We start from the raw sequence: 22,510 nt of genomic DNA, 5'->3' as shown, positions 1-22,510 counted from the left end.
TACTCCTGGAATTTAACAGCCCTCCCAGACAGACAGGCTTGTTAGAGGCTGAAATAACCAGCTCCAAGGCACAGGCAGTGTCCTTGGTTGTAACAGGTGCAATGTGCATATTCTTATGAACAATGAAATGGTTTCAGCGTTCAGGTTTATTTGTATGCTCTGCATTTCTGTGTCTCTGAAGAAATTGTCATGCGATGTTGTGTCAAAGATGTGCTTACAGTGTCAGTGTGTCCGCAGTACCTAATTAAGAGGACATGGGAGCAGCTGCACAGACCCTGTCCATCAGTGCTGGCTTTACTACCCAGGGTGTTCCTGGGTGACACTGTGCAGCTTGGGGTGTTCTGGTGGCTCGTGTGAGGACCCATGCTGGGTATTGGTCCTCAGCAATGCTCCTGCACAGCATGAAACTGGGAGATGAGGGGAAAGTGAAGTGCAGATGAGGAACCATTTGTGCTTGGATTGTATTCTGTAGACTTGATGGTCCTTTAATATAGCTCCCTGCTGCTGTGTTTTCCGGGTATGGTGGTGGTGGTGGCACATCTTGTGTTGTTGCTGAAACCTAAAATCCTGACGCCTCTGTTCACAGAATAAATTTCCTGGGCATGTGTTTCATAGAAAAAAAACAATAGTCATTGGTTTAGTAGCTTCCTGGGCTTCGTATTTAAGGCAAACATCCAGAGTGACACCACATTAGTAATTGACTTAATGGGAGTCATTCAGGAGTTAGAGCTGTAGATCAGAAGGAAATTAGACTGGAATGCAATTATTGCTGTCAAACCAATATAGCACAGTAGGTGTATTCAAGCAGTCCTTGCCCAGGTTCAGCACCTGCTGTGGGTTACCTGTGCTCTGTGGTGGAGCCAAGGGCATGTCCTGCCTAGAGGTGTCTCTGCCTTCCTCGGCGCTGGAAGATGCACCTTCCTGTGCTCTGCTTTCCAGGACACTCTAAATATCCTTTATTTTGTTAGGATAGGAGGAGGAGTGGACTGCCTATGCAGGATGGGGAAAGATGAGTGGGTAAAGGGATGAGGATGGGGAGTACGTTTATTTGCTACCCTCTGGGTCTTTATAGATTACAGCAAAGAAATGGTAGAGGAAAGGAGGAGTAAAGGCTCTAGCCAGAAAAAAGTACCTGGCACTGAAGGTTGTTAGAGCTGCCCTCCTAGGTGGTGTTTGTGGAGGCACTGAACAAAGCAAAGGCACCAGAGATGCCTAAAAGGTCTTAGCTTGTCAGAGGTGCTCTGAGGCTGCACAGACTTGGATTTATGCCTTGTAGCTTACCCCACTGTGAGGGACAGTGCTCCTTCCTCCAGGAAAACGATGAGAAAGTCACAGTGGTGTCTGCTGGGGCATTCAGTCCTCTCCAGAGGGATTCCCAAGCAGGGGGGTCTGCTAGCTCTTGCTAATGAGTTGCAGTAGTGGTGAACTTTGTGTTGTTCTGTAGTAGCTACAAAGCTTGGGACTGCAGAGTGTGTGCAAAGGAGGTGGAGAAATAAACCTTCCCTTGGACCACTTACAGCTTCACCCAGTAATGTAATTCCATCCCTCGTGGTTCTTGGTTTACTGCAGGTGAAGGTAGGAATACAATTCTGCCTCCTTGGCATTTTGTATAGCTGTAATTCAGCCAATCAAGGAAAATAATTGCTTTGTTAACCCTTTGTAAGGTGCAGCTGATACAGCTCCTTCTGGTTTATTCAGTTAAAAGCGGTGCGTTCCATTAAAATACAGCTCAATTCTTAGAAAGCCATTACTTCAGGAGAAAACATTTCTGTTATAGCTTCAAGTCACCTCTACCTGATGGTGCTCAGCTGAAAGGATTTGAAGTGTTATTTAATCACATTTGGGGACAACAATCTTAAAGGATTCTTTAATAATATTCAGCAATAGTCAACAGCCTTATTTAGCATCTTGGGCGATTCACAGTGGTGTGAGAGTGATCTGTCCTTTTCACATCGCTGGTAAAGCTTGATGTTGCTGTGAGTAAGCTGGGTAATGCTTGTGGATCTGCTAAAGCAGTGAAGCTCTGGATAGTGGTCTTTCAGTTGCCTGAGGCTTTTCTCGCTATACGTGCTTGTTTAACAAGGGTTTGGAAATCATCTCTGGAAGCTGGTTATTTATGCTGCAGATGCTGATCTGGTCAGGGATACATCCACGCTGCAGTCATGGATGTAGCTTGAAGTGCTCTGCTCTGCAGTGTGGTGGGACCCCATGGAGCTCAATGCACCCTTATGCAGGTCCCTGCTCTTGCCGTTCTGAGCTCACCTGAGCAAGGGAAGTGTTCTTGCTCCAGCAATTTGATGTACTTGCAGAAAATGAGTCAAGGTGGGGCTGAGGCAAGAGCAGAGACTTCTGGACACTGGGCCAGATAGCTTAGGACTTGTAGCCTTAAGCCATCAGCTAGGCCAGGAGTTTAGCTGGGTGTAAATGGAGTAAAGTGTTTTGGATAGCTAAGATGAGAGAGAGCAGTGCATGCTTAAAATGAGCAAGGGTTTAAGGGGGACTTTGCTTAGTGGTGTGGCTCTCCGATACAGTTAGGAGAAGATGCTTTCCAGGTGATGCTGATGGCACATGCTGCTTGTGAGGACTGGATGGCAGTGCCTGTCCTCTGAGGAACACCTTTTCTCTCACAGTAGACACTTAATAAATGAAGGAATTAATGGCAGTGAATGAATTAATAATCATAAGTTTAAATCTGTGCAGTGGGCTCCTTAGCAAACTGCATTTATTCCTTTTTCTCATTTCCTTGCTCAAGGACTGCTCTGTCTGTGGACTCGTTTGCCAGCTCTGGGGTGCTTCCTTCTAGCAGCATCGCACTGGTTTTGTTAGAAATGTCTTGTTTAAGCAAACTCTGGACACATTTCCCACCTGCAGGTTTCCTCAGGGATGCAAAAGCTTCGCAGGTGTGTTGTGAAGGCCTTTCCTTTGCTGGCCAAATGTTTGCTCATGTCCTAAATATAAATTCTAGGAACTGGTGTTTGTTTTGGAGCTGGGGAACACTTTTCTCTTTTACCCTCTTTATAGATTCAGAGGATTTAAGCATATGATTAACATTAAACATGTGAATATTCTCCCTGGACTCATTTTTTGGATCAAAGGCAGAGTGCTCAGTATGTTGAGAGGATGGAGCCCACAAACTACTAAATGCAGGGAGCTGATCTGCTGCTGTGCTTGTCTAAAAAGAGTATATGATACCAGTACTCTGGATTTATGCCTGTCTGTGTCCCCAATCCCTCAGCTAACTGCTGCCTTGATGTTCCTTATCTACAAAGTGCTTACAAGCATTAACAAACCTTTGTGATGCTGCTGAGACGTGTCCTTATCCCATTTTCCAGAAGGAGATGTTGAGGGAGTTTGGTGATCTGCTGAGACCACTGTGGGTTGTGGACAAAGCTGGGCATTCAACTTGCAGCTTTTAATTCCCAGCCCCATAAGGCAGGGGCAGCAGCACAGCTCTTTGGCAGCACTTAGTTAAACATTGCCATCTTTCACACTATCAGAATGCTCCCCAGATTCCCATCCCTACACAAAGGCTTCTCATGTCATCTGCTGGATCAGACTCCAGTCCAAAATACAGTCTGTCTGCAGGAGTGAGCAGTGGCCTGTTAAGAGAAGGAATCTCAGAGATAATACCTGCCTGGCTCTCAGTCTTGTTGGATGCTATGAGGAGAGCTGCTGTGTCAAGATTCCTGTAACCTGAATGGTTGGAGCTTAGAGAAAGGGGGGGACTCTGTCATCTTCTCTCCTGTAAATGCAGTGATTCTTGATTTCTTGCTGGTTTAAAAATACTCTCTACAGAGCAGGGAGCCTGAGTCCATGCATATAAATATAGACATGCTAGGTGTGTATGCCTATGAGCTGGCAAATGAATCAGTTTCCAAATCTGAAGTTTGTCTCGTGTCACTTTTGGCTCTGAGTTGTTGTGTTTCTTTTTCCTCCTGGTTTTACTGTGCTTCATCTCCTTAAATTAGAAGAACTCAAAAGAGAGCAGGCAAATTTCAGGCATGGAGGAACATGGTTTGCGCTGAGCTTGTGTGGCTGTGCCCATGCAGGGCAGCACGGAGGTGAGAGGTGCCTGCATCCCTTTGTCTGAAAGACCCTCCTGGACCATTGCAGGATGCTGAGATCTTGGGAAGCTGCGGTGGCCAGGATCCAATAACCATGACAAAGGCAAGTTTTCGTGTGTTTTGAGGCTTTCCTTTAGGAAATGCAGTTCCTCAAAATCCAGTGTTTTGTAGTATAAGGCAAGTGACAAATCTGCAGCAATTCTCGGGTTTCCCACAGGACAGCTGCCTGGTGTACCTGTGCACACCGGTGTGTGAAGGACAGACAAGCCCTAATTGGGATTTTACTACCTTTACATGCTTTGTGAATGAACCACAACCACCCTGAGCTTTTGCATATATATAACAGCATCCTTCTTTTTTTCTTCTTATCCTCCACAGGGAACCTGTGTTCTGCTGAACTATTGTTCCTTTCCATAAATGACCCAATCAGCCTTCATCACCACTCGTCAGATCAGAAACTTCATTAGTTAATAGCAGCGCTGCTCTTCCTTTTTGTCCCTACTGCAGCTAAGCTCATGGCGTTTACAGACAGACCTGTTAGTCATTAATATTCTTTGTATTCTTCATCTTTGGCTTCAGAAAAGAAGCCCTTTCATCTTTTGCCTCGCTTTGTTTTTTTAGAAGCAGCCAAGTTTGACTGGAGGAAAAAAGAAACTGGGAAAAAAACATTTCTCTCTGCTTTCTTATAAGCTTCCAAGCAGTCTCCCCTGCTGACTTTGTGCTTTCACAGTAGACAAACATTGACTTTGTTTTCATAGAGTAGAACTGGTTTATTTTTTCCTTGGTTTACCTTTCTGGTTGTGCCTCAGCAGAGTGGCAGGGCAGGATTAATTAGCAGCAGCTGGTTTTCCAAAATCCTCATTCTTTCCACAGTTTTCCCATCAGGTTTATTGCACCTAAAGTCAGGTTGGTGTAAAGAGAACATAAGCATGTATCTAAACCTAGAAAAACTGTGAAGAGCTTCGCTAGTTTGGAGCCTGGAAGATCATGTCTGCCTCCAATGGGACACAGTGATGGGTCTGTCGATTCTTGCTCTTTTCGTTAAAAGCAATCACAATGCTGATACCCAGGAATGTGTTTTAACTCTGCCTACTTGGGGGGAAATGTGCATGGGTGAGTACAGTAATAAACCACGCTCCTCAGCTGGGGAAGGCTTTCTGTTCACCACTAAGTGCTCACTACTTGTAAGTGACCAAATCCTTTTCTAATCCGCAGGGCTAGCTAGAAGGAAGGCATGGAGGCACCGCACTTGAGCTCTGTGATCATATGGAATCTTGCAGCTCATTTCTGGACCAAAAGCAAAAAACCACCTCTGGCCTGGGCTTGGTGTTTTGTGCTTGAGGTTCATTAAATGCTTTTTGAATGTGCCAGGAGTCCATATCCATTCTGCTCAGGTTTCCTCACTCCTAGCTCTGATGCAGTGCATATCGCACTGCGATCATTAAGTGTGATTACCACATTTTTGACCTATTTAAAAGTCTGGCTGTGAAATTCCAAAAATTCTAATGTAAGCTATAAAACAGATTATTAATGTGCCGTCGCTTACACATTTCATGGCTCATTTCCTGATCACAGCAATTTTGAACGTGTACGTATAGTCAGTTCCAATGCATGTGTATAAACACCACGTACCATGTACAGCCCCATCATCTGGGTTTGGGCTCATATTCCATGTATCTTCTACAAGTTAAAGCAGGTTAGAAGAGGAAGCCACAAGTGTAAGAAGCTGCAACATTCCACATTGGTGCTGGCAAAAGGCCTGATGCTTTCTGTGGTGCTGGACCTCAGGAGAGGGTATAGGAATGAGGATCATACAGGGGTATAGAAGTCAGGCAAGAGAAGGAACCTCAGGAGCATCTTCACGCAGTCCCTTGCTGTGCCCTCTGGGCTGGAGAAGGTACCCTCTGAAAGCATCAGGGCTCAATGGGATTTTAGCTGTGCTGAAGCTGGAACAGAGGCAGGATGCTATGTTCCAATGGGTCTGCAGAGAACAAAGATGGCTGTTGAGATCTTCCAGTCTTTTCCATCACTTCCTTCAAATCTATCATCTTGTTCATGGAGCTGAAACTCTGCAGAACCTCCCTAAACAGCCTGGGCATTTGCAGATTAAGACTGCAGGCTGTTAGCTATTTAGCTGTTTTCTTACTGCCACATTGAGTACTTGGCTCTTTGGTCCTACACGAGCTGTCAGATGTGGATGTCTGCCTCTGTGAGATTAGCAGTGATTTTATACAAGGTTGGGGTGCAGGATGAAAGCAGGGTAAAGCGTACAGCAAGTTGAGATGGGACCTTTCTCTTCCAGGACCTGGGGGTGAACTGCAGTGTAGATGAACCACTCACAAGATGTAAGAACCAGGCAATAAGCCATGCTGAGGAGCAGCGTCCTTGGCATTTTCTGTCCTCCAAGGTGAGGAGATGGAGGGAGAGGTGCAGTTAGTGCTGCTCATCTCTGAGCACTGCTGGAGGACAAGGTCAGCATTCTCTCATGGCTGCTGCTGCGCCAAGACCTAGAGGAGAGATTTCTGTTCCTCTCGGGATCCATGGAGACTGCCAGCACAAGCCTTGAATACTTGTTCTGTGCATCAGGGACAGGATTTGTGCAGGATTTCTGGCATGTGCCTGTGTTAAACAGCGTTTCAGATGTTCTGTGTGTATGGCTCTAAAACACCAGCGATGCAAACTTTATAAAGGCAGAGTCGCTGCCATTTCTTAGTTGCTGGAGATGATTTGGATCCTTTGGTCTCCCAAGTGAGAAGTTGATTGTGAGGCTGGCTAAGCCCTGCTAGAAGGTATTATTCCATAGTGTACACAGCTGGGAGAGCATCAGCTTGTTGTCTGCAGTTGTCTTATATCTTAGTGTGGTGTAGTAAATTATAAATGTACACAAACACCTACGGCGCATTTCATTCATAAGCTGCCAGGCTGCAGCGTGCCTTTTGAAATCGCTGGTTTGGGTTTGGTGTTGTTTTCTAGGATAACTTCATTATTTGATACGAGGCATTTCCCCAGAATAAATCCGTTGGATGAAAACCATGTGTCCGTTAGTGATTCTGCTAAGAAAAATCTGGTCTTTCTTTCATTCCACCAAGACCTTTTGTGCAACAGCGTTTCTATTCTTTATGGCACAGTTATTACCTGTCATTAGGTCATTTCAGGAAGGTCATTATGTATGAATTGGTATGCTGTGGGGCTTGGAAGCATGGGCCACAGCATCATGTAAGCCAACAGAAGTATTTGAGAGTATGGATTGTTAGGAAAATGTGCAAGAGGTTTGTATAAACAGGGATGGTTATGAACAAGTCCCTCTCGAGGCATTACTCGTATGCCTCTCCCTTCTAACAGCAATCCAGCTTGTGTATTAACGCAAGTATCTTCCAAAGTGGAACCGCAAATGACAGCAGAATTATGATTAAAGGGCAGTGAGGACTGGTGGTGAGCACAACATAAAATACAAGTCTCGCTGCGGTTAGGAGAATGTGCCCATCTAATAAGCAGCTTAACTTGGTGTATTACTGTGAAATAGAAAGAACCATGAAATATGGGATGTTAATAGCAGGCTGGATTTCCCTGTCACTTTGTATTTATGTTCCTGAAGCTGCCCTGGCTCTGTTAGGGTTACTTCTGAATTGGACCCAAGTGAATGAGAGGTGGATTTCCACTTCTCAACACCTTGGTTTGTTTTTATCTTGAAGCAGCAGTAAGATTTCTCTGCAGCCCTAGATTTGAAGTGTTCGTATCGGATAAAATGCAGCCAGGAAGACGAATTGGTCCAAATGTTTTGGTTTATCCTGATCAGATGCTAACTGCTACAACTTCATTTAACCCCATTAATGAAAATAGGTGTTGTTCCGTTCTCATTAATGCAAGTAAGATTGGACCATTAGAGGCCAATTTCAGCAGAGATACTAGCAAATACTAATACTTGATCCGCAGTGTTTTGCAGCCAATAAATCAGCAATTGCTATCTAAACAGCAGCAAGTCTAGTAGGGGCTTGAGTGTCTTTGAGATTGAGAGTCCTTGTCTTGAGTATGGCTGTTTTAAGTTTACTGAAATCGGTGAAATTGAGATAAATCCAGTGGCTTGTTCATGTCTATTAGAGTTGCTCAAAATTTATGGTCTCTGCTGAGAACAGACTGTGGCCTGCTGTGCTTGGACAGGGGAAATCAGGAGCTTTTCCCCTTGGACCATAAATAGCCTGCCGAATGTGGGTATTCTAAAGGTGGTGTTCAACCAAACACTGTAACAGTATTTCCAAACTGCTTTAGATCACTTCCTAATAGTTTCTGTTATGGATAGCCAGGTTTTACTTCTTGTAGGCTTTTACATGCATGAAGTTTCCTTTTAAGATTGTTGTGTCTCTCTCGGCTCCCCTCCTGGCAGGATTCTTCTCCTTTACAAGCCACGTCCAAATCTCTCAGTGATATGTTGGGGAAAGAAAAGCCTATTGTATAAGGCTTGCGTGTATGAGTGTTTCTGCAAGTAGCACAAGGAATCTGAGGCTCCGTCTTGCACACCTTCAATCTTGATGTTTTGACTAGCCCCATTTAAAAACTCTTATGGCAAGTGATCTTTATGAGCACATGTGGAGAGGAATGTGTAAAGTGCTTGAGATGGTAGGGACTAGGAAGAAACGTGACAACTGCTTTGTGTAAGATGATCTGTGTTCTGAGGAACAAATGGGGCATTGAGATGACAAATGGAGCAGCAGAGATGCAAAATGCAGCTGGGCTGCAAGAGCTGTTCAATAGGGAGGTACCGCTGAGCGGCTCCATGGAAGGGGTTTGTGTGTTGGTCAATATAAACAATTTCCTGTTAGGTTTGAGCTTTCTTATCAATTAATGAGAGAATTTCCATTGATTTAATTAATGAGGTTCCAGGGTCTTGATTTGTAGAGTTTTCTGGTAGTGGTTTTATAACTGGAGGATTTTTAGGCAAATCAATGCCCTTTATTTTCCCACTTGCTGGGTGGGGTGCCTGGTGATAATTTATCAAGGAGTCCTTCCACGTTAAGAAACAGGCCTTTATCCACTTTTGATAGACGGAAACAGAGGGACAGTGAGATTATGGGACCTGCCCAGAGGCTTCTGTGTGATGTAGCAGAGCACAAGTTAAGTGCTGACACTCCGAAAGCCAGACCAGTCCCTTGAGTTGTGCATCACTCTTCCTTTCAGCTATCCTGTGCCTTTGTCCTTGCTTGGGAAGGCAAATACTGCACAAATCTGGCCTGGTTTGATTTGGATTGTTCATCAACAGCTAAAGTAATGACAAAACTAATCCACCCCAATTAGTAAAACAACAATTAAGAAGATTTAATGAGACTCAAATATCTGAAATCTTACAGCTTCGTGGGCTTGGGAATGCTGTAGCAGACCAATGTGCATGCAGCTAGCTAACTTTGCTTAGCGTTAGCCCTGCAGTGAGGAGCAGAACCACTCACTACCTCATTTAGAAGTATTTGACCTTAAACTAGGAAAGTATATTAGGGAAGTGACTTTCAATCATGGAAACTTGTGTTTTGAAACTCAGTCGATATCTGGACTGTATTTGTGTGTACCTTATTATTTCTATTGATTACTCAGGTAACCAGTTTAGCAAGACCAGCTTATAAGATGATTGACAGTAAAATCTTGGGAGGAAGAGAATGTTTTTTCCTACTACACGACCAGAGAAATTTGTGCCATGACTTAGATTTGCAAAGCCTGTGATCCTTCCCCCACTACTATTTTTTCCCCTAACAACAAAGATGCTGTCAGCACAAGTTACCATTTCCCCAAAGGGGTCATTTACCTTTCATAAAAAATAATGAATACCAACATAAATGTTCTCCACATGCTGCTACTGGACTGTATTAATGAAATCTGTCAGTGTTTGTGGGGTGTGCAGCCCCATGTTTTATGATACCACTTGAAAAATGCAAGACATTCATATGAGTTATTTGGGAAATGGTGACAGGACTATTTCACATGGCTGTGTCTTAAAGAGGAGGTTTGCAAGCAATGGAGGGAGAGAAACGTGTGACCAAGCATCACCAGCACTGAGGGAGCAGACTCCAGCCTGTGTGTTACTAGAAGGATGGCCTTGGGGCTTTCCAGTTGCTGGATTTGTTTTTCCAGTGGGACCTGTGGATCCGAGTGCTTACAGAGAGCAAGCAGATGGCTATGAAGACCTTCTCTGCATGGCTTCCAGTGATGGGAAAGCAAGGTTTCTTTGACAGCTTATGTAGTATTTGGTCTCTGCTGTACATAGGCATTTCCCACCCATGGCTTTACTGAGCTTCCCAACATCTGTGTGTTGCCATGACTTACTGCAGAGCTCAGTAGTAGAAATGTAGACACAGAAGAATCTAAGAGAGGTTGTCTTTGACCTCTTAAGCAACTTAGTCTTTCCACCTGCCACTGTTGGCTAGAGGAGGTTGAACCCTTATACATGTGGTGCCTCACACACCTGAATGTAGCTGTTTGTGTTGGTGACCAGAGCTGGGTTTTTCTAAGCCAGAAAAGCAAAGGGAATAGGGACAAGCTGGGTTTGGACTTGGGTCATGAGTGTATGCCATGGGCAGGTGAGGAGATGGCTACCCCAGCCACCCTTTCCTCCAAGGCAGTTGTGTTATGCCTTTCCCATCCAATACAACAACTGATAGTAAAGAGCAAAGAAGCAGCTTCTGCCTGCATCTGTTTATGATTATATCTAGCCTCTGAGCCTTCACTATATTATCTCCTTAAATCAGTACACCTGACAATTTCACTTTAGCACAGTTAGATGTATTGCTGTCCTGGGTTGCAAAAGAAAAGCCACGCACTTGCAAGCCTGCTGCAGGCTCCCTGGGAGGATTTGGAGTAAATCTCCCAATGTGCAACTGTTTGCTTCAATTATTCTTTTTCGTGTGGCTCTTCTTTAACAGTGAACTATTACGAGGGTAAGTTGCTGGATGCAGATTTGAGGTTGAACCTTTTGTCTTTCCAGCAGTTTCTATTTGAATTGCTCAGATAATAGTTGCAGTTTCCCAGCTTTGGACTCAGGCTCTGAACTCCCCATGGCTGAGGGCTGGCAGTGTTGCTGCATTGCGCTGTGTGTCTCTAGGTACAGCTCTCATGAAGCAGCAGATGACGGGGCTGTCAGAACCCACAGGCAGGTGATTTGTTCTGCAGGCAGCAGCACAAAGTGGGGGCTCTTTTGGTGGATGACTATTGAACTTCTCCTGCCTAACAGCAAGTTGTATCCTGCTCTGCCAATGAGCATCCTTGTGAGAGGCTGAGCTGCAGATGGGGGCACTGCTTGTGAATTATTAACTGTTTTTGTGATGAGCGTGCTCCAAACAGGGCTCTGCTGGTCACCCAACAGTTGGTGTCATGCAACATGACTAATTTCTTAGTTGTTTGGTTCTAATTATTTTCCTCTTGAAAGCTGAGAGTCTTTATTCAGTGCTGGATGCTTTTCCCCAGCTGTCCACATTGCATTTTGTACATGACAATATCCTCCTTTGGAAAGAATTGATGTCATAAATCTGCGCATGCAGGAGTCCCTAAATCCAGCTCTATTTGTGGCAGGAGCTCCAAAGGGCACATACATCTCAGAAACATTGACTGTTGCATGAAATGGTAATTTTAATGCATGGAAGATCAGATTCTAATTTATTTTTATTAGTGCAGATGAAAATTGATATGATGCTTCAAGTAGATTGTAAAATAATATCTTTGATCTCATTCCATGAGGAATATTAACTTCAAATTTTGTCTTTCTTTTCTTTCCCAAACCATTGTAAAATGCTTAGTATGCCACTTGAGCATCTGTTCTAGCGTGCTTATGTAGGAAGATTTCTTTCTCTTTATTCATGCTCACAATAGGAAAAGTGTATTTTTATGTAGTTTTATGCAACATACAAATTCCAGTTCCTTTAAACAGGAACAAGTCTCAATTTTTAACCAGAGCACAGAAATGATGCGTTTATCCCAATGGACAAAAGCACATTAGGAAATGTTTTTCCAAACAGGATGCTGAAGGTGACTCCAATTTAAAAACCACCCAGACTGAGAAGTCAAACGCTTGCTACCAGCAGATACCCAGGCAGCCAGGGCTTGTGGAAGGGACTGCTGCTTCAGGGAACTGCTGGAGGGAGTCCAACGCAGGGCGACAAAGATGATGAAAGGAGTGGAGCATCTCCCTTATGAGGAAAGGCTGAGGGAGCTGGGTCTCTATAGTTTGGAGAAGAGGAGACTGCGGGGGGACCTTATTAGTGTATATAAATATATAAAGGGGGAGTGTCATGAGGATGGAGCCAGGCTCTTCTCAATGGCAAACAATGATAGGACAAGGGGTAATGGGTACAAACTGGAACACAAGAGGTTCCACTTAAACTTGAGAAGAAACTTCTCCGTGAGGGTGACAGAACACTGGAACGGCTGCCCAGGGGGGTTGTGGAGTCTCCTTCTCTGGAGACATTCAAAACTTGCCTGGCTGCCTTCCTGTGTAACCTCATCTGGGTGTTCCTGCTCCGGCGGGGGGATTGGACTAGATGATCTTTTGAGGTCCCTTCCAATTCCTAATATTCTGTGATTCTCTTGTTTCCCTTTTGTCACCTTACAGCTGAGAACCAACATGGCCCTAAAAGACTTCATAGATATACAAGTACCTTCCGAAGGCTGACTGTAAATTGAGTTTCTGGGGAACATCCCAGTGCTTGAGTCTCCATGTTGTTTCCCCAGCTATTTTGGCACAAGCTGTGGGAAGGATAAGCCCTTTGTAGACTTCAGCCATATCCTGCCTGTGACAGGTTAATCTAATGCCCATGTCCACGCCTCGGGGTGGTTGACAGCATGAAACTGGGCCTGGAAATGGAAAGCTCCTCCCTGCTACCATTGCAGGGATGACATGTCATAGGAGATGAGGGGCATGATCTCCTATAGGAGAGCTATCTGCTGTCCTGCTGCTGACATCCTGTTAGCATGCAAAATCTATGGTAACTGATAGCACTGGCCATGTAAACAGATCGCACAAGAAAAAGTGATGATTCTCATGGCACGGGTCAACACTCTTGCTCGGAACTACCAAAAGAGGCGTGTGTAAGAGGAGTTGTGAATAACAAAGTGTTTTCATCCCTAGATAAGTGAGCAAAACTGTGGTGATAGGCAAGCCAGGACTTTGTACCTGCTTATGGAAGGTGAATGCATGATTCTGTGGCATGGTCTTCTGTAAGAGCATTAGGCAACAGTGATATTTCAATGGGGTTAGTTAGTAGCTTAAATAGCATTCTGGAGAAAAGAGTAAAAGGCCTTGAAGAGAATGTAAAAAGGATTCAAGTGTCACTTAAAGTATTAACACAAGATGCACATGTAGGTTCGTGAATCCGTATGTGCAATTGGCAATACAAAGCCTTTGAATTGGAAATCACTGGGACAGAAATACAGTTAAGGTTTAGAATGGATTTAGTTCAGACAGCCATAGGGAAAAGTCAGGATATTAAAGCAGTAACAAAGATGTACTGCAAGGCATTCACTTCTATATCAATATATCGACTACACTGAAGGTGGAGTGTGTGCATAGTTGGGTCTTCTGGTAGGAAAAGGAAATTTATTTTGGGGAATGGGAAATATCACTGAAAGTGCTGTAAGAAATTAATGTTGATGCTTCTTTCTGAAGGTCTAGAGAGGGTTCAAGTGAGTTTTGTTTCAGTAAGCTGAGGAGTGTCCTCTGTAGGAACAGCACAGTTTGAAGGTGATGAAACTAGTGTGGGCTAAAACTCCACAGGTGTAAGAGAAGGAAAGGCGTGATATGAAAATATAATGGCAGGGAATTTTATATGCTAAAGTGACACTTCTGCTGTGAATAATTTATCATAACGAAAGCCAGGAGTCAGGCATCCTGGTGAGTTGACTTTGGCTGTTTGCAGTGAGAGAGCTGAGAGGTGTTCCTGAGGAGGTAAGGTTGATGCTTATTATTGCAGAGAATAACCTGAATAGTCTTTCTATGTTAGTAGCGCATAATCTGCTAAGGGTTATCATTTGGTGGCCTAGGGAATGGACACCTGGAGTGTGTGGTTGAGATGGTGCCTATCCCAAATGACTTTCCTGCCTAAGAGCCCACAGTGAATATTTGAGCATCCCTTCATCTGGGCTGACAGCCCTGCTGGCATAAAGATTTTCTTAGGCAAGGGAGGAATTTGGGGGTGATGGCTTGGACAGTGTTACAGGTTGAGCTGGGGAGAGTCCTTATAAACACTCTGGTCCTGTGACTGGTCTCTCTTCTGTCTTAGTGACAGAATTACTCTCTCTTAGTGACACTCCTAGCATCTCTTGTTGAGTTTAGGCTGTCTGGAGGACTCTGATGGAAAGCTCCTATGTCTCTGTCCTCCGGTGTGAAGTGGAGCATACATCCCATATGTGGTCTCCACCACTATCTTGTGCCCAAGCCATGCGCTCACCCACTTGATGATAATGCCTAATTCCACCATGGATTTCTGCATAGTGCTAAGGGTGCTCACCTTGTCCTGTCCATAACCCACAATGGGGCATGGTGCCCAAATGCCCAGCTGACTCCAGACAAACCAGCTCACACTGTAGTTCACCATTTAAATTAAAGTACCCTGTGGTCCATGTGTACCGAGACAGGCTGAGACATGAAGTCTGCATGGTATAGTGCAGGGCACAGAGCCAGTGCGTGACTGGGTACTACAGAGTATAACAAGAGGCAGCTCATCCCTCTGACTCCTGAGCTCTTGTATGAACCAGTAGGCCCAGTTACCACGTTCCCTTTGGCTACTGAGTGCTAAATCATTGACTGTACTAATTCCTTTAGGAGATCTTAGTATATTTAAGGGTTGCTTGGTCTTCACTTGCAGATACACTGCTTGTGTTCCTGGATGAAGATATTCTTGGAATAATTATTTCACTGCAAACCCTCCAGTGGGCAATCTTTTATTCCAGAGTAACGGGCCTTTGTCCAATTTAACATAATGTACTTTGGAAGTGGAAGCCTGTAGTTTGTGGTGCAGGAAATGCGCGCATTTACCAAATCTCATTAATTAACTGGCACCTATTTAAGGGAAGTTTCTTCTCTCTCGTGGTGTTTAAAACATCATCATCTGTCATGAAAAGTAGCTCTTTAGGTTTTTACAATTGATCTTTTTCTCCTGGATATTAAAAGTGATTTTTTTTTCTGCTGCTGCTTGTTATGAAAAAAGGAACTTCAGCTTTGAGAATTACAGCTTACTCTGCTGAGAATTGTGTGGCAGCTGCGTGCCTGCTGCCAGGAAGCTGTTGCTGTGCTCAGGACCGCGCGTCTCTGCCGTTTGACGTAATATTCTACGTGATGAAAAACTAAAGCAGCTTTTTTCCCCTTCAGTGTGTAGCTCCCTCCACTTCTGAGCAGCACAAGATTAATCGTCTGGCTGCCAGTCTGCAGAGCTTTTGCCCAAATCAGAGACACCCAGCAATGCCTGCACTGCACCAGCCGCATCAGGCAAACCGATCACCTTTATTGATGGAACCGTGCAAATGTTTCTCCTCAGCTACCTCATCTTTCCTCTTTGCCTTGCTTCACTTTGTCGTTTCCAGGTCACTTCCCTTGCCTTTGTCAGCATGTTTAGCATAGCTTCGTGGAGGAGCTGCCCTCAGGAACACCGTCATGCATACTAAATTCATGTCTGGGACAACGGCATAAAGTGGTCTACTCACTCAGGAGGAAGATGCAGCCATAGGGAGGAACTGATGAGCTGCAGACCTTGTGGAGGTCAGTCCTCTGCAGCCACACAAGCATTTTCTACTGCTCTCCTCGATTCAGGGTGCTGTGGTGGCCCTTATATAGGTGGGTGCAGTGCTTCTGCCTTTTCTGGCAGCTCTGACTTGTCTTCAGTGGTGCCTAAGCCAGTCTTAGTTAATGCAATTATTCACATTGAGCGTAATCAGTGAGCCACAGAGCAATCTACTGGTGGCTCCAATCAGTGCAATTACTCAGTAGGAACAAAATGAGCTTCTTTCTCTGAAAATGATGCTGTTATTCATACAGAAATGAGTTCAAGGAACCCCCATTCTTGTTGCAGGGTATGCTGTGACTCTGAGTACCTGCTCACACAAGTCCTTGTCTTTCTCTAATGTAGAAGTTAGGGATGTGTGGGGAGATGTGGGTCCCGAAGGCGTTTGCCTGCAGGAGAGCCAGGGTAATAACCTTACCAGGGAGAATATGCATAAATGGCTGCAGAAAATACTGCAGCTTGCTTTCTCTCTGCTGGCAGCACCAGTGCAATGAGAAAAAGACTGTTCCAGTTAGATTTAGCTGAGTGTCTTTCTAGGACAATGTGGACACAGCTCAGACTGGGACAGCCACCCGAGGAAGACAAATGACAGAAATACGTGGAGGATTTCAGGGAGAGGGCGGGATTTGGTATGGGAAATGGCTCTCCTCTGTGCTTGGCAGGGCTTCGTCCAGGCTTACAGCTGTAGGGAGGGGAGGCCAACTGTGCACCCTGCATTCGAGTGTGCCTCAACACAGCTGTGGGAAAGCATCACGCAGATTGCCAGCCGCATGCTGAGATTTTCATGAGTGCATCTCTGCGTGCTCTGCTTGTGTATTACGCTGCAAACCCGCCTCTGTCTGCTGGCTACCCCCAAAACACACAGCTTGGTCTCCCCCCCTACATGTGCTGGATGGCAGTTGCTCACCAAGAGCATGGCTTGAAGGTTTTAACCCTACCCATGAACTGATGCCAAAAGGGACGCTCTTTTAGAGTTGTGCATCTCTTCTCTCCCCCTTGCTTTGGGCTTTGGGGTTGTGTGGCTGATGGGAGAAGACTCCCTGGGTTCATCCTGTGGGCAATGCTCGGTTTTGATAAGAGGCAGAGCAGTCCTTGGAGGGGTTTTTGCCTCTTGGTGTGTTAATTTTCCACTAGATCAGAAGATTGAACAGATTCACCCCATTGCTCTGCCAGTTGCTGTCACTATTGCAAGGGAAGCAACAGTGGTGGCAGAGCAGCATCTCTCCTTCACGCTGTGCATGGTTGCACCAGATTGTGTCTAACATCTAACTGCTGTCTTACCTATTTACTGCTTACCTTGGATGTGCCTGAAAATGGAAACTGCTGAGCTTTGATTATTGCTGGGTTCTGAGTTTCAAAATGCAGCCACAAATAGCTTTTTGGCTTTAAAAAGCTGAAATACTGTGTGCATGAAGTCACTAATTTATTGTCAGACTCTTACGCTGATCGGAGTAAGCGAGGATCAGATGATGGGATCCAAATACTTCCATGCTTTCAGAGACCTCAGTTCCCAAGTCAGAGATTAGGTTCAAATAGTCATGGTGATCCTTCCCCAAATGCCTCATCCCAACAGGCTTGACAGCCCCCTGCTCGTCTTTGGTCACTCAACTCAAGTTCTTGAGTGCAGCTTCTGTAGCTGGTCATCCTGTGCTGTCCTGCAGAGGTAAAGTGAGCCAAAGCTGAGATGTATTGAATTGCCAAAGCCCTCTGTATTTTATGTATTTGAAATCTAGCTGAGGAGGAGGGTTTGATCTCCTCCAATTACTGTTACTTTAAGGTATTGGTTTGGTGGCTTTTCTTGCTTTATTTTTAATCCTTACAATAGCTGTTTATGTGGCACAGAAAACCTCATCCAGGACTCTTGCTGCTCAGGAAAACTAAAGGGATATTTGAAAGATGTTCAGTTGTGTCCAGTTTTTCAACTTAGTTCAGATCCCTGACTTGGGAGCCCAAAATATGTCTGAGAACACTGATGTGCACGAGTAACTGATGTCTCCAACACACCAGTCTGTCTTGGAGCATGTCTCTGATGTTGCCCTTTGTCTTGATGTACAAGAACAAGCACGGTAACATGATGGTATTTGTTGGCAAAATCGTAGTTCCTTATGGCAGCTTCTCTGCAGGTTTTAGGCACCAGTTCAGCAAAACACAGACCCATATGAGCAAGCCCATCTCTGCTGGGTGGGATGTTTATAGGTTTACTTAATTTTGAGCACATGAGTAGCCTTATTGGCTGCTGCATTTTGAAGCACATGTTTAAGTGATTTACTGACTGGGGGCCTACATGCAGATGTGAATATTAAAAATGAAAATTTAGGTATCTAATCCAGATGGTGAAGCTGAAATATTTCTTTTTCAAGGCAGTCTTGGGGATTTAAACAAACATTTTCCATTAAGATTAATGGAAAATACATGCCTTAACTCCTGTAGACTGCTTTGAGAAACATCAATCAAGTGTTACAGTATGGAGTTATACTATGCTTGATGTCTTTGCATTGCAGTCTGCGTTCTCAGCTCTGCAGGCTTTGTAACATCTCCTGGTCACTGTTTAGCATTAGGAACATAACTGTCCTTATTGCACTGTGCACAGCCCCTGCAATTTTATCTGTAGTTTCATGGTACTTAGTTTTATCTTAAAATCACAATTCCTAGTGCTGATTCACAACAGTCTCAGTTTCTATTCTTATTTCTGCTTAGTGTGTGGTGGGGAGGGGAGATGAACACTTACAGCCTTTAAACTCGTGAAAGAAGCACTTGAAACACTTGACAGCATTAGCCATAAGCGCCCGGAATCCCAGAGGGAATATAAAGTTGATAGACTCGTGTGTGTGTTTTTAAATCTCGGGGTTTTAACATCAGTCTCCTGATAAGTGGGAAGCCTGTTTCATTGCTAGGGAGCATTCGATGCTGTGACCTGGCACACGCAGCCTTACAGCCTCCTGCATGTGCATTGACCAGGCCCATGTCTTGGGAGACTGGATGGGTCCTGCTGTGTTATAGCATGTACCACAGTTGACTCTCCTCTGTGCCCTTCTGGGAACACTTGTTCTCAGCTCCTCTCTTGTCTTGGTGTTCTACCTTCTCTCTAGTGATGCTCCAGGGATCTGAGAGGTGTAGCAAGTGTAATTTCCACGTGTTATCTGTAGAAGTACTCTGTTTTTATGGAGGTAAAACTGTGTTTTTCTTCAACTCTGCCTTTTGTTCATAGGCATCACTGCTTGAGGCAGAGCATTTCATTAAAGATTTATGTAAAGCAGGGGCTGGTCTCGGAGGCAGGAGGATAAAGTTGTGCTCCAGAATGCTAATGCAGAGCTGGAACAGTTCGAGATGCGCATAATGCAGCGGTGGTTGGCACGACCCGAGGTTTCCTCCAGGAGAGGGGGAAGCTTGCACCGTCTTTATCTTTGCCACCCTGTAACTGAGGTTCATCCACACTTGGGTTTAGGTGAAGGAACAGAAACACCCTGCAGGCAGGCTCTGCCAGCAGCCCTGGGCATGGCACAGCCTGGGAGGAGTTGAAGGGGTTTGGCTTCCGGAGCTGGGATGGCACCAGCAGCCCAGCCTGGAGCCTGCCAGCGCTCTGAGCTGAAGCTGTGGGAGAAAACCTTGTTCTCTCTCTGCCCTGTCCTTCCTGTTCCAACTGGCACAAGCAGGATGTGGGGGTGAAGCTCAGCTTAGGTTTCCCTTACTGAGATCTCTCTGATAACTTTTGCAGTAGATGAGATGTGGAGAATGTGCCTTTCTCTGTCCCTGGTTCTCCAGTGCTGTCCTCATAGGATGTTTGGGAATCCAGAGTCTGTCAAACATGAAGGTGCTTGTGAAAACCCATAAATTCACCCCAAATCATCAGTATGAATAGCTTCACTGCATACCTGGCAGTTGCTGAAACCTGACTGGTGGAAGAGCACTTGTGTTTGTGCAGAGCTGTGAACAGGGACTATCCCAGCCCCATCCACAGCAGCTTCTGCAGTAACCTCTGTCTGACAGCGGTAGGTAGAAATCTAACAGCATATGGAGCTTTCCTTGGGCCTCACAGCTGCACACAGGAACCTATATGTCCTTCTTCAGCATAGTGTTGTTTTACTGTTCAAGGCAGGTGCAGCTCCTGTTCCCCACTTTGGCAAAGCTCTTTCCTATAAGGATGCACCCAGAGCTCCCAGGGGCTTGCTACCCTTCAGATGTGCATTTATGTATTGCTGAGCTGTTTATGTGAATGTACAGGCATGATAGGAAATGGGGTTTGTATTCATGGAAATGTAATCATGTATGTTGTGTAAACTAATGAGTAAAAGTAATTCTGGAACTCAAAACAGGACAAGATTTGAATGCTTATTAACCAAAACAATAGTGGTCGGTGTGTACCTTGGAATAAACACTTCTGTCCTATAGGAGAGGCTGTAAGTGTTGCCCCATCCTCTCTTATAGATCTGGCAGCTGGAAACTACCATCCTGCGGGCCCAGTATAGGAGGCTTTGGCACATGTAGACTTGAATTGTCTCTGCTGTATGGAGATCCTGCAAGTCACAGGTTAAAGTCTGGAACAAGCTTGCCCACGCAGGCGGTACACTTCCAGCTATCTCCTGAAGATAGGATCTGTGCGTTCCTTTGAAGTCATCCATGGAAAGCCAGGATAATGTGGAAAGCTCTTGGACTGTCTCCCTCTGCCCGGCAGCTCCAGCTGGCATCAGAGGCCAAATTGAATTGCTGCATTGAATGTGTGAGTGGGAACTGCTGGACTCTGGGTGTGCAGAGTGGTGGGTAGCAAACAGCCTTGTCAGGGGGTGAGCAGGGTAGGGTTTGATTTGCCAGCTGAAATATCAGCCAGAGCAGTGGAACAGTGTGAGTGCGAAATAGTAACTTTCTAAGTGAAAGAACCCATAGATAAGTGAGTGTTGCAAGTGCTTCTTGTGGTGTGAGCTCTGCAGCGGTACGAAGTGATTGCACTGCTTGACATCAAGGCACCAAATCCCAGGATTGAGTTGGTTTCACTGATTTCACCATGTACCTGAACTAACAGAGCAGACTGTGACTGTCTCAATTGCGTTTTGTTTTAAGGTAAGGCTTTCCACAAATTGGTAAAATCCAAGTCCCAGACCTCTTAATATCAGTCATAGAATCGTAGAATGGTTTGGGTTGGAAAGGACCTTAAGACCTTAGTTCCAAGCTCCATGCCATGGGTAGGGGGACTTCACCCTAGACCATGGCGCTCAAGGCTCTGTCCAGCCTGGCCTTGAACACTGCCAGGGATGGAGCATTTACCACTTCCTTGGGCAACCCATTCCAGCGCCTCGCCACCCTCACAGTAAAGAGCTTCTTTCATCTGCATTGAGGACGCCAGCCACATGTGTGTATTTTAACAAGCACACGCTTGGAGCACACACCTCAGTGCATTTTTGCTGCCTTTCCAAGGGACAGGTAGTGCCAAGGAATAATCCTTTAGTTCTCCAAACCTGTGGAATATGAATTGGAAAAATCCAAATCTGTTTCTGCCTTTTTCTTGTGGTCTCCATTTTCAGCCCTGCAAGTGACGTAGGACAGCTAAATGTCACTCGGCTCATCTGCTGTGTCTCCAGCAATGAGTGCAGGCAACCATCAGCTTCCAGTCACTTTCAGCAGCTCTGCAAAGCAGCACTGGGAATGGTTTTACTGGTGCTACAGACAATGTCGGGTCCAGAAATAACAGGTTGGCAGTGATAAGTTGTTGTTTCCCAGCAGCTTTGGAGGACAGGGTATACTTGAAATAAATCCATCAGGTAGGGTTTCAAATTGGCCAGGGCTGTAAGCAATAGTTTGTTGAGCTTATTTATGATGTTGCACCTTGGAAATGAAATGGAGAAATGTCAAGTGCTTTCAACACCAGCCAGCACAATTTAATGCCCCTTCCCCCTTGCTTGGAAGCTCTGTCTTGGCTTCATGCTGGAGGCTTATTATTGTAATAAAGCACATTCACGTTCTAGGTGGTAAATAGAATTTACCTGATAATTAAAACTACAAATAAAATAAATCCATTCATCAACATCTTCATTCCCAGCATAGCTCACATTCTTAGCACTATATATGGTATAAAAATGTGTACCTTGGGCTTTTTAGCTGTTCATGGCGTAATGGCCGGATCCATCTGTGATCTGTGAGCCTGGGAATTGAAGCTGAAGCAAAACCACACAAAAGCTGGATCCGAGCAGTTCCCTTAAATGACGTTTCCCCAGTCTCGTCTCCTGTATTTGGACTTGGGCCCGCTCTGAAGCCCATCTTCTTTCCAGGCTGCTGCTTGCTGCCATTGCACAAGGACAGAACCGCCTCAAGTTTCTCAGCTGAGTAACCATCTGTCTGCCCTCCCACACAGACACCTGAGCATGAGTTAATGTTGAAAAGAAAACACATCATTTAAGTAATTTTAAAGCCCCAAATGCATCTTTCTACAATCTCAAAATTTCCAGCATGGTTTTTCATGTGTTTAGAGGATGGATGCGTTCTTAGGGGTAAAGTTTGCTTGTTACATTAAAATGATGGCATTCGATGTGGTAGAGTTACTTCATAATCACACCAAGGGTGTTACTGGTGATACTTCACTGAATCTGGCACAGCGAACATGGGTTGGTTGGACACGCACAAATGAATATTAGTTGGATTCTGGCCTGAGGGCCAGCAGCCCTTCTGCAAACCTGGGGATGGGGAAGAGGGACACGAGATCTGCAGTCT

Source organism: Psittacula echo (genome assembly GCF_963264785.1).
Source record: "Psittacula echo genome assembly, chromosome: 11".
Classification (NCBI taxonomy): domain Eukaryota; kingdom Metazoa; phylum Chordata; class Aves; order Psittaciformes; family Psittacidae; genus Psittacula; species Psittacula echo.
This window is presented reverse-complemented; position numbering follows the sequence as displayed.